The sequence below is a fragment of the Macrotis lagotis genome, chromosome 1 (assembly GCF_037893015.1).
Source record: "Macrotis lagotis isolate mMagLag1 chromosome 1, bilby.v1.9.chrom.fasta, whole genome shotgun sequence".
NCBI classification, from domain to species: Eukaryota; Metazoa; Chordata; class Mammalia; order Peramelemorphia; family Peramelidae; genus Macrotis; species Macrotis lagotis.
In genome coordinates, this window is record NC_133658.1 from 713147857 (window position 1) to 713161331 (window position 13475).

Below are 13475 nucleotides of genomic sequence, written 5' to 3' on the forward strand. Positions count from 1 at the left end.
AAAATATTCATAGCATTTCTTTTGTAGTGGCAAAGAATTAAAAATCAAGGGAATGTTCATCAATTGGGGAATGACTAAACAAGTTATTGTACATGAATATTGTGGAATATTATTGTTCTATAAGAAAGCATAAATGGTCAGACTCTAGAGAAGTTTGGAATGACTTACAGGATCTGATGCTGAGCAAAGGGGGCAGAACCAAGAAAACAATTTATACATTAACAGTTTATCAACAGTTGAGTTGATCAACCTTGATGGATGCAGCTCCTCTCAGCAGTTAAGAGAACTTGAACAATCCTATTAGACCAACTATGGATAATGCTATACCCATCTAGAAGAAGAAAAGCTAAACAAAATGGAACAAAATGCAAGAAAGAAAAAAAATTCAGAATCTGATGAATACTGCATTCATATTTTAAAAAATCTCTCAGGTATTTCTTTCCATTAATCCTAATTCCTCATATCAAAAATGACTAATCTGTAAACATTTTAAAATAAATGTGTATGTACAGTATTAACCTGATTGTTCTCTTTTGAGGGGATGTGGGTGGGAATGGAGAGTGAAAGGAAAATTGTAACAAAAATATACATATGCATATGGATGGATATTGAAAAACTTTCATAGCATGAACTGGGAAAAATAAAAAATCAATTAAAAATAAAAAATAAGCCTAATTGGAAATGTATGTTATTCTCTCTTTGGGCCAAATCTGTTGAGAGTAAGTTTTACTCAGTACTCTCATCATCCCTTCTTTTCATCTGTTATAATAGATATTTATGCCTCTTCATGTGGTGTTATTTATCCTCTAAAGTCTCACCTTTCCCTAGTATCATATCTTTCTTTAAGATTTTTGCAAGGCAAATGGGGTTAAGTGGCTTGCCCAAGGCCACACAGCTAGATAATTATTAAGTGTCTGAGACTGGATTTGAACTCAGGTACTCCTGACTCCAGGGCTGGTGCTTTATCCCTAGCTGCCCCCAAGTATCTTAATTGTTTTAAATCTGTCTTGTAGCCACAACCTCTGCCAAGATATATTCCTTTTATATGTTCAGATAGAAGAACAATTCTCAAAGGTTGATGGATTATTTGATTGATAAATAAGTATCATTATCTTAATAATCAGAGCCACTGTCCAATTATACTCCCTCAATTGTCTCATTAGAAATACAATTCTCAAGAGTCATAGATATCATCAAATTATAATTAATTTATCCCACATACTCTTTTCAAGAACCCTCTTCAGAAATACATGAGCTAAAAACAACATGTAAAGCAAAATCACTTAATCATTTATTTATACCCAGATCCTCTAAGTATACCCCTTCCAGTATCCCAATAGAAATACAATCCTCATGAGCTAAAGTGTCATGCAAAGAAAAATCACTTCAAGATCCATTTATACCCATACCTATGTACTCCTTCTAACTATCAACCCTCATGAGTTAAAGTATCAGCTCACTATCAGATTACTACCATGGTCTTTCTGTACCTATACCCTCTATCTAAGTATTCTTTTTCCTTTAATTACCATAAGAGAAATGTAGTTCTCAAGAGTCACATGTATCACCTTCCCAGGTAGAAATATTTACAATTTAATGTTATTGCCTTACTCTTTTCTCCTTTGTGTTTTACTTTTTCTCAACTCTTGAGCTTTTATTTGAAGATCAAATTTTCTGTTCAGTTCTGGTCTTTTTTGTCAAATAAATTTGAAATCCCCTATTTTATAGAAAATTCATCTTTTTTCCCCTAAAAGAACATGCTGAATTTGGCAGAGTAGTTGATATTTGGTTGCAATCCAAACTCCTTTGTCCTCCTGTGTATTATATTTCATATCCTCTAAAACTTTAATGTTGAAACAGATATTTCCTGCTTAACCCTAACTTTGGTTCTTTGTTATTTAAAATGCTTCTTTAAGGCTACTTGCAGGATTTTCCCCATTAGTTGAAAATGCTGATACGCAGCTACAAGATTCCTTGGAATCTTTATTTTAGAGTCTCTTCCTAAAGATGATCTGTGGATTCTTCCAAGGGCTATTTTTGTATTTTTCTTCTTCTAGGATATTAAGGAAATCTTTGATGATTGTTTCCTGAAAGATATTATCCAAGCTCCTTTTTAAATCAAGATTTTCAGGTAGATTAATAATTCATAAATTATCTCTCTTAGATATATTTTCTGGTTCATTCATTTTTATTGGGCTGCTTTATATTTTATCCTGTTGCTTAGCCTTTTGATTTTTTTGATGGGCATCATGATCTCTCATAGTGACATTAGTTTCCATTTGTTGAATTCTAATTTTTATTGCTTCATTTTCTTCAGTTAGATTTTGTGCTTCTTTTTCCAGTTTTTTAATTTTATTTTTTGATGAGTTCTATTCCAGATGGTCATTTTTGCTTTAAAAGGAATATTTATCCTTTTCTATTTGGTAAATTTTACATTTAAAGTAACTGATTTTTTCAGTCACTTTTTCCTAAGTGGTTCTCAATTGTTTTTTTTTCATTTTTCTCTTCCTCTCCTCTTTGGTTTTTAAAATCCTTTTCTGAACTCTTCCAGTAGGCAATTTTGGATTTAAGATCAATTCATAATCTTCTTTGAGGCTTCACCTATTGACATTTTTCACTATCTTTTCTTCTGAGATGTCATTTTTTTAGCTCTATCTAAATAGTAACTTTCTATGGTTAGTGCTCTTTTGGGTTGTTTGCTCATTTTGATAATTAAGCTCCTCTCCTGGGACACAAGATGTACAGTCTCAAACTTTATGTGCCGAGGCAAGTTATCAAGTCCCTGGCTTTCTGCTTGCCTATGGCTTTATTCCTTCCTTTAGGGTATTCATAGCTTTCCATTTGCCTATGATGTTGCCTATACAGTGGTTTGGTATCTGTATTAAGGTAGCTCATCCCAGCCCCTTCTGTTACACCAACAAAACTGAGCCTTGACCTGAGCTGTCCTAGGGTTAAAATCCTCCCACTGATTTTCCAGTTCTTTCATTTATGCTGGGCTTTACTTCCCATTCACACAAATAAGATAGACTTTTACTGTATTTTGTGCACATAATATTGAGTTGAAAATTCGACTCATTCTTTTTTTGTGGAATCTGTAATTTTAGGGTCTTTGTAAAGGCTTTGTTTAAAGTTGTTTCAGGAAATTTTCCAGAAGCTTCCAAGCTTCACACTGGCATTTTTGTACTTATAGATTTCAATAATATTAGCACTCTCAAGAGTTCAAGGTTCATGTTTCCAAAGGGCAAGAAAAATGAGCATACCCTTTGACCCAGCAATATCACTACTGAGTCTATACCCTAAAGAGATGATGAAAAAGGGTAAAAATATTACTTGTACAAAAATATTCATAGCAGCCCTGTTTGTGTTGGCAAAGAATTGGAAATCAAATAAATGTCCTTCAATTAGGGAATGGCTTAGCAAACTGTGGTGTATATATGTCATGGAACACTATTGTTCTATTAGAAACCAGGAGGGACAGGAATTCAGGGAAGCCTGGAGGGATTTGCATGAACTGATGCTGAGTGAGATGAGCAGAACTAGAAAACACTGTACACCCCAACAGCAATATGGGGGTGATGGACACGCTCATTCCATCAGTGCAACATTCAGGGACAATTTTGGGATGTCTGCAATGGAGAGTGCCATCTGTACCTAAATAAAGAGCCATGGAGTTTGAACAAAGTTCAAGAACTATTCCCTTTAATTTAGAAAAAAAAAGCAGATATCTTATTGGCTGATCTTGTTATCTCTAAGACTTTTTGTTTCTTCCTTAAGGATATGATTTCTCTCTCATCATACTCAATTTATATCAGTGTACAACATGGAAACAAAGTAAAGACTGACAGATTGCTTTCCATGGTGGGTGGGGGGAAGTTGGGAGGAGGGAAGTAAGATTGGGGGGAAAATTGTAAAACTCAAAAACTCAAATAAAATCTTTAATAAAAAAATAAAAAACAATAAAAAAGAGTTCAGGGTTCAATAAAAGTCAATTGTCTTAGTTATAATTTTTATCCAGGGCATTTTGTCCCCTTCTGAATAAAAACTGGTTCAAATAAAGAGGATGAATAGAATATTTATCATTAGCAGTAAAATATAGAATTATTTTCTGGTAAAAGTGTTAAGCTATCAACACCAAAATCTGTGAATATTTGGTTTTATTGGCAATTGAATATTTCATTAGCATACAGTGGATGATGAAATCTTGCTAATCAGTTACCTATATGGTTATCTGCCATTTTATCTGAGTCCAGAATTTATTTTGGGGATGAGGAACAGACTTTTTTTTAAATTTATTTGATTTCCTTATGATGGTTAATGCCATTTCTCAGCTTCTTGAAAATGTCTAAATGTGGTGAGATGATATCTAAATTGTTCTATAAAATATATCATAAAACTAATGAACTTAAAGGAGAAACTTTTTTTCCTAATCTAGTCTTAGTTCAAATAGCAAAGGTAATAACTTTTGAAATTTATATATAAATATTTGTTCCTGGATTTGATGAAGTCTCATATAATCTACTAATTTGTACCAGAAAAATCTTGAACTCCAGTAAACCTTAGTAGAATAATTTGCCAATGTTTGAGTCAGTTGTAAATGTTTCACACCTGTGCAATAATACATTAGGAATGTAGAGGTCACCTATAAAAGTTACACACAAAAAGATACTACACACTGTATCTTTTAATGAAAAGAAGAAATTCAACAAAAATTTAAGATTCTGACTGAGATGAAAACTTATTAAATATTGCTACTACCATGTGTATGTGAGATTGTTCCCTGAGGCAGAGCTTATTCAATTCTTAGAAATTTAATTTTCAGGTAAGTTAGATATATAATCAGAATTCTGTAATAAATAGTAGAATAGGGATTATCAAGAATAAACTCTTGAAGCCTGGTCAATTTGCTAATATTAATACATACATATGTATTACATAATATATGTTACATACATAGATATGCATATATTCATCAAAACTTCTTTTTACTGGAATAAAGAAGGGAAAATGTGACTAAGTCTTTATTACTGGAAGATAAAAGCTAAAGAAAGTTACCAGTAAGTGAGATAACAAGGATCTAAGTTGTCAGGATAATAAGCTATCATTCAAAAAGGTACAGCAGCCCCTTGACTTGAGATATAAAGGACAAACACCAGCAATAGAAGAATATTTGTCAGACCCTCATGCAATATAAGATTGTGATATCATTTTTGTGATTTATTAGAGTTCATGAATCACATCTAAAAATAATAATTTGCACAAAATTAATCTGTGTTATCTAATTATTCAGAGTAATAAACACCATAAAAACAATAGATCAGAGGTTTTGTGTGCATTTGTGTGTGTGTGTGTGTGGGTGTGCTTCATTTTTGTTTTTCTTCCCAATTAAACTTTTGGGGATATAATTATATTCATGAGTAGTGGTCCAGAGAAGCAGAATTCTGAGCTGTATTAGCATCCAAAAAGATCTTTTCCCTTAATCATTTGTTTTCTTACATCACAGAAGCATTTAATATATCTGGTTGTCTAATAATAAAATTATAAAATAAAATAAATACTAATAAACACATGGCAAAATGTTTTCATATAATTATAGTCTCTGTACCCAAAAGGAATCCACACTGACACATGTTCAAATGGCATCAAGTCACTGATGATGACTATAAGGAGGGAGAGGTAGCCCTTTTTATTTCTTGTTAGTTGTAATTATGAAGAATTTTTAGCTAATAATAAGTCCATATTCTTCTCTTTACAATGTTTACATATAGTTCTTTATTCCATAGGAATAGAACAAATAGAACATATATATGCATATATATATATATATATATGATCACATAACTGTCCTTCAAATACTAAACCCAACTTATCAAGGCATCCCCCAGTATCCAGTCTAATTACACCCCTAGTTCCTCAAATCAGTTCTAAGAATACATGATAAAAATTAACAACTATCAACCAATCAATCAATAATCAAACCAGACCTACTTATTAATGTATTTCTTGTTCTGTTTGCTGGGCTTTAGATATTAAAATAAGAGAATGAAACAAATTCTAATCTCATAGAGTTTAAATGTTATTAGTGTCACTAATATTATATACATGCATTTACATAAGTATATATATATATGTATATATATATGTGTGTGTGTGTGTGTGGATACAGAATAAATATAAAATGCATAAAAATAGAAAAAAAGCAGGAAGGGAGGGGACTAGCAGAGATAGGTTAAGGGCAGTTTTAAAATTGTTATCTTTTAAGTTTAATATTAAATACACTGACATCAAAAAGTCAGAATCCTGATTTGTGGTGATTAATGATTTCTGAGATGCAAGCTTTCCCACTGGAATTTTCATTGGAATACAGCAAACTGGTGAGATCTGGTTCCAGTCTACCCCTGAATTCAGCCCCTTCTTGAATTCTACATTCTAATAAAATTAGCTTTCACCTGGTTCCTTACCCATTTCTTCCATTCCTTGATAGGTAGGCAGTAGAAAGATATTTTATTTATCTCTATAAAGTAGTCCTTGGGGTATTAAGGGAGGACTCGTCACTCTGCTTTAAGGGTTGCTTATCCACCTTCAATGTTCATTTTTATCTCAATCTCTTCTGTGGCTCCAAAAAGCTAATAATGTTTGTCATTCATTTTTGAAGAAGTCTGTGACATCAGGAATATGATGACATTGAATTTGAGTGAGGGAGTGCTATGCTAAGTCACCAGCCTTACTTTCTCCTCCAGAGCCATCTGGGTCCAGTGGCCAGGTATGAATCAGAATGACTGGATATGGCCTTGGATGCCAGGCAATCAGGGTTAAGTGACTTGTCAAAGGTTACAAAGCTAGTAAGTGTCAAGTACCTGGGGTGGGATTTGAACTTCCATCCTCCTGACTCCAAGCTCAGTGCTCTATCCACTGGGCCACCTAGTTGCCCTAAAAAGCATATGTAGCAGCCACACTCTAGTTAAAACCATCTTGGCAGATGGACTAAAACAGATAGAGAATTACCTATAGGATTCAAATCCACGGGTTAGTTCAGGGAATGTCTATTCAAAACATGTGAAGACTTTCCCCAGAGCAATGGGTGAATGAGAAAATTTGTTTCAACAACCATGAAGGTACAGAAGCAGATGTTTTGGAGCATCTTTAGAGCTTGATCGAGCATCAGAATCACCAAGGTCATCCACTTACTTAATCCTAGGCCATCATCAATCATTCTATTTTTTGTCTTACCAGTGGATTTCAATGAATCAGGAAGAGAGAGTAGAATGATGTCTTTGCCCAATTCTGCCTGACTTAGATCCAATTCACAAAAGATCACTTGGGATGTCTTTGGTCTTCTTCAGATGAACCACAAGAACATTTCCTCACTCCATTTCCTGACTATGAACCTTACCTCTGGCCATTCCCCCATGATCCAAATGCATTCCCATCTTACTTCAGCATCATAAAGTCTCTCTTTTTCTTTAACATACATCTGGCACCTGAACACCATCCTTGGCAAAAATCTTTCTGATCCCTTCCCTCTAATATGGCCCAAGAAGGGAAGGGATTTAGTAGCTAAACAGAAAACATTTATATTTAAACATAGGGTAAATGGGGATGATTGGGTTATATTGTGTAGTCAGATTTGTTTTTAAGGAAAATCACTTTGCTATATATGTGGAGAATGGTTTGCCATTGGGTGAGACTTTAAATGGGCAAACTTCTTTAGAGATCAGATTATTGGACAAATTTATTATTTAGGCAAGTTAATTAACTTTTGACTTTTTTCTTTGGTTTTGTCATCTGAAAAATGGGAATTATGTTAGTACGCTTCTCCCGGGGTTGTTTTATGATCAGTTGGAGTTATATTTGTAAAGTACTTAAAATAGTGACCAAAACAATGTAGATTCTAAATGCAAACTATAATTAGTATTAGTAGGAGGGGCAATAACAATCCAATGGGGAGACATATGTCAACATTTTATTAAATTTTTGATAGAGCAGAGCAAAAAGTTAAAATGGAAGGAGGTGGGGTGGATGGAAAGTCTTCTGTCTGGATTTTGAATTTCTCTGTGATGATATCTTGGATGACTTCCAGCTAGTCAGGGTACTTTGGTACAAACCTCAGGAAAGAATTGACAAATCATTACTTTTTCTGTAAAGAATATCTCCAAAAGAGTCATTATGCCAACTAAAAGAGATTTTCTTATAAAATAATCATAGTGTTTATTATTCATTGGGAATACTGAGAACATAAAGTGTCTAGATTTGATATTCTAGCTCTCATTGAGTACTGTGGCAGTTTTCTTTCTTTGCAATACCAGTCATCCATTTTTTGTAGTGTTAGCAAATTAAGACTGTTTTCTTTGCATTATTACCTTAAATTTGAAAATAATGCTTAATCCAAGTATTCTCCTTTTTGGATTCTTTCTACAACTCTCAACACCCCAAATTCTATTGTTCAAATTATTTTCAAATTAGATTATCAGTGGATCACTATGAATACATAAATCAAGATATAAATATATAAATCAAAATCCTACATTAGTTGTTTGTATGAAGTCAAAAATCACAGAATTATTGAAAGATATTTAGAAGATATCTTTAGCATATACCAGCTAGAGAAAGCTGCCTTACCTGGGCATACAATACTCCACACTATCTTTTATCACATATATATGTATATAATTAATACTATAAATTTTGTATCTTCCTTTGAACAGAGTCACTTAATGCTTGCCCTTCATTTTCTTTTTTTTTGGGCAAGGCAGATGGGGTTAAGTGGCTTGCCCAAGGTCACACATCTAGGTAATTATTAAGTGTCTGAGACCAGATTTGAACCCAAGTACTCCTGACTCCAAGGCTGGTGCTTTATCCACTACACCACCTAGCTGCCCCTGCCCTTCATTTTCGAAGAAAACCAGGGAAGGTGATGCTATGAAGATCACATGAACTGGATTTGAGTGAGGGGGTGGTGTGCTAAGTCACCAGCCTCACTTTCTACTCCAAAGTCATCTGAGTCCAGTGGTATGAATCAGAATGACTGGAGAAAACCCTGGACACAAAGCAATCAGTGCTAAGTGACTTGCTCAAGATCACAAAGCTAATAAGTGTCAAGTGTCTGAGATTGAATTGGAGCTCCCATCCTTCTGACTCCAAGGCCAGTGCTCTATCCACTGCCTCAACTAGCTAACAGTCACTTAATAATTGAAAAACTGAACAAATGCTATTTTATTTTGTTTGCTGATATGAATTGATTGGCAATACTGAGTAACTCAACCATGTTTTCTCATTCTAGAATTAGAATCAGAAGGGTCTGGCATATACATTAGCAAACCACCTGTGTTTATATAAGGTTCCTTTTTATAATGTGCATAGGTGCATATCTATGCATCATGAAAAATATTGGTTGCTTTAATGATATATGGATCAAAAAGCCTCAAAAAACTCTTATGGTCTATGTAAATTTTCCTAGTTTGGGGAAAGAGGAATGGTGTGATTAGTAGTTTGGCTTAATAAAGAATTGATCTTAGAGTCATAAAAACCTAGGTTCAATCCCACCTCTGATACATCATAGCCAGTCACCATGGGCAAAATACTCAACTTCTTTGTATTCTTGGTAATTTTTTAATATAATATATTACAAACAAAGAAATTGGCTGATCTGACATGGTAGAGAAAGTTTCTACCATGGACATTTCTCATGGATGTAACATTATAGATTAAAATTATAAATAAAAAGAAAGATATATGAAATTTGGGAATAAAAGTTATAATGGTGCTTTCTTAGATAGTTGACATTCAATTTTTGCTTTTCAAAATCTGAATTTGTTTTATTTTGTAGTCAATATTGTGGGGGTGGTGGGGGTGGGAACATGAAAGATGAATCCCACTAGCTCTTGGCTGGAATGAACATCCATCTGATCATTCTAAATGTACTTTCACTGACACTTCTGGAATGATTTCATGTTCATTTTTTGCCAAAAAGACTTGGATAAATGAATCATTCCCTGATTCTAATACAGAGAGCTCTATTTCCTGGTAATGAGTCAAGGAAACACTGATTCCAATTCCCCCAAAATTGCCAGCACCATCATCAGCCCATAGAGCAGAATCTTTTGTCAGCATTAGTATTGGCAGGATTGATTACTAGATTGCATCTGCTCCCTAGTCTGAGCTTTTAACAATTCTCTAATTCAATTTCTTTCACATAAACAAATAAAAATTGAAAAGTTATAATAAATAAAATGTTAGTCCCTCAATGCATTTATGAGTGCTGGGAAGCATGGGAATTGGAAAAAGGAGCATTTATGGAATGCTTTAAGATATTTGTGATATCATCAAATGTGAGGACATCTGCAGTCATAGATCACAATCTTTTTGTGTCTCAGTAGAAGAAGGTCTATACTATCACTTGATGATTTATCAGCTTCCTAGTGACACATGTTTCAAGAGAAACTTAGGTTAATCCTAGTTCAGACTCATAATTTATCTCAGATCCTTTACTCAAAGGTTTTAGACTTTGGAAGTCCCTGCTGGAACTTGCTTTTTTTTTTTTCCCGCCATGCCTTTGAGAAACCAAGGTAAATAATCAGGTATAATGATTTGGCATTAAAGTAATACTTTAATGAGAGCTGTTATTTTACTACTTCAGGTTAACAGAAATATTTTCTTTTAATATGTAGAACAGAAATATCATTTTTATTATGTAAATATTTTATTTGCTTTCCAATTATATACAATAGTAGTTTCTACATATCATTTTTTGTTAAGGTTTTGAATTTTACACTTCCCCCCCCCTTTCCACCCCACCTGGAAGGCAATCTGATAATCTATGCATTGGTTGAAATTGAATTTGTTGAGAGATAAAAACATATACTGAGGAAAAAATAAAATATTAGGGATGGCAAAGTTATGTAGTACATAATACAACTTTTTTTAAAAAAATTGAAGGTAATAATCTTTGATCTTTGTTTAAACTCCACAATTCTTTCTCTGGATACAGATGGTATTCTCATCTCAGATACCCTAAAATGTTCCATCATTATTACACAGATGGAATGAGCAAGTTCATTAAGGCTGATCATCATCCCCATGTTGCTTTAGGGTGATGTTCTTGTACATCTCACTCAGCATCAATTCATGCAAGTCTTTCCAGTCTCTGAAATCCCATCCCTCCTGGTTCCTAATAGAACACTTCGTTCAGCCAATCCCTAATTGAAGGTCATCCTTTCGATTTCTAATTCTTTGTCACAGAGCTGCTATGAATATTTTTTGTGCAAGTGGTGTTTTTACACTTTTTCATGATCCCTTCAGGGTATAGACCCAGTAGTGGTATTGCTGGATCAAAGAGTATGCACATTTTTGTTGCCCTTTGGGCATAAATCCAAATTGTTCTGCAGGAAAGTTGGATCAGTAAAACAGAGATCTCTTAAAGTAAACAATAACTATTTTCAAATACTTGTATATTCCTCCTTAGGAAAAAGGATATATGTCAGTAAAAATAGCTGTGATAGTTTTAAAAAAATCAGAGGCTTAAGACTGAAGCTCTGGGGTCTGGGGGAAGAAACATTAAAGACAATTCTGCTTTACTTTGTAAAGATTTTAATTAGTCAAGGTTTCTAGCCCTCATGATGTATCATTCAGAATATTTTCCTGTGCCAAAAAATCATGTTCTCATAGTCATAGAGAACATTTGCTATCTTCTATTCTAATTTTTCCCACAGGTTTAAAAATATTTTTCTAATGTTGGTTGTGAGGAACACAGAGAAACATGGGAAGACATTATCTGATGCAAAGTGAAATCAGAAGATTCAAAAATTATTAAACCCATATATCTTAAGGATATGATTTCTCTCTCAAGACATTCAATGGAAACAATGTAAAACTATCAGACTGCCTTCTTTGGGGAGTGGGGAGAGGGAAGAGAAATTGGGGTAAAACTGTAAAATTCAAATAGCAATAAATTTTTTAAAAAAATATCCATGTACCCAATGAGTACAATGCAAATTGAACCTCAGCAGAACCTCAAAACAGAATAAAGTGAGATTAGAATACTCAAAATTGACCCTAAAGATGATTTATGAGAACACATCTTTCTTTTCTTTGTTAAAATGAGGGACTATGGTTACAGAATAATAAATGTAATATCAGACTCGATGTGATGGTGAGTTTTACTGAATTGTTTCCCTTTTTCTTTCTTTTTTCTTTTTTGTTATAAGGGAGGGAACTCTGGGAGAGGGGAAGAATATAGCATATCAACATTTTTAGGTGATATAAAAATGAAAATAGCAAAAAATCATTTTCAGTTATAATAATAATAATAAATATTTTTACTCTCTTCTCATGTCTTTTCAAAGTAACTCAGTCTCTTCTATGTGGCCTTTTATGAAAATTCTATCCTTTTTTATCTCATACTAATCTCATCAGTTCTCATAGGTTCAATTGGTCTGTCTCAAAAAATTAATTTCATATATCAACACCAAGCCCTCTTAATCTCTCCTGTTCTTTAGGTACCAAATAGAAACTGCCTGATAAACACCATCATCAGTATATACATGATTATCTAATATTCAACATGCTATATCAATTGTCAAATCTAATTACTTGAATTACACACACACACACATACACACACACATACACACACACACACACACACACACACACACACACACACACACACACAGAGAAAGATTTGACCATTCCACCCCTCTACTCAAACAGTTTTCAGTGGTTTCTTTTCGCCCCTGAGATATCATATATTCTCCTCTATTTGACATTTTAAATGCAACTTGTTACAAGATACCTCCCTGGTCTTATTTCACATGCTTTCTTTGCTTTCTAAATTCCAGCCAAACCCTCCTGATTGTTCTTAACTACATATCCTATCTCCCCCTTCTGTGTTTTTGCACAAGCTATTTACTATACCTGGAATGTTCTCTTTCATCACCATTCCCTTTGAGAATATCTAACTCCTTTCAATTCTTCAGATATTAGTCACAATGTCTTTGAGAATACCTTATTGTTTCCTAACTAATCTTAGCTTTTTCAATGATTATTTTAAATTTATTAAATTTTATTTATTGTTAATATTTTTGACAAATCTTACCAGCCTCAGACTTATTCTCATTATTGGAGAAAACAAGTAAAACAAAAATTCTAAAATTTTGCATTCTTTCAGCCTAGACCAATTCTTTCCATAATCTTTCTCTTGACTTCAACATAGAAAGAAAATGAGAAACAAGAGGAAGAGAAGGGAAAGAGGAGAAGGAGGAACAAAGAGGATAAGAGAAAGAAAAAAGGAAAAAATAGAAAGGCAGAAAGAAGTAGAAGAATAAATAAACAAACAAACAAACAAACAAACAAATAAATAAATAAATAAATACTTTTTGATTTAGCATTCAGCATCAGACTGCCATTCACCCTAAGCTGTAATGCTCCTGACAATATTCTTTTAATATTGACATTCTTGTAGACTCCCAATCAGTGGCAGA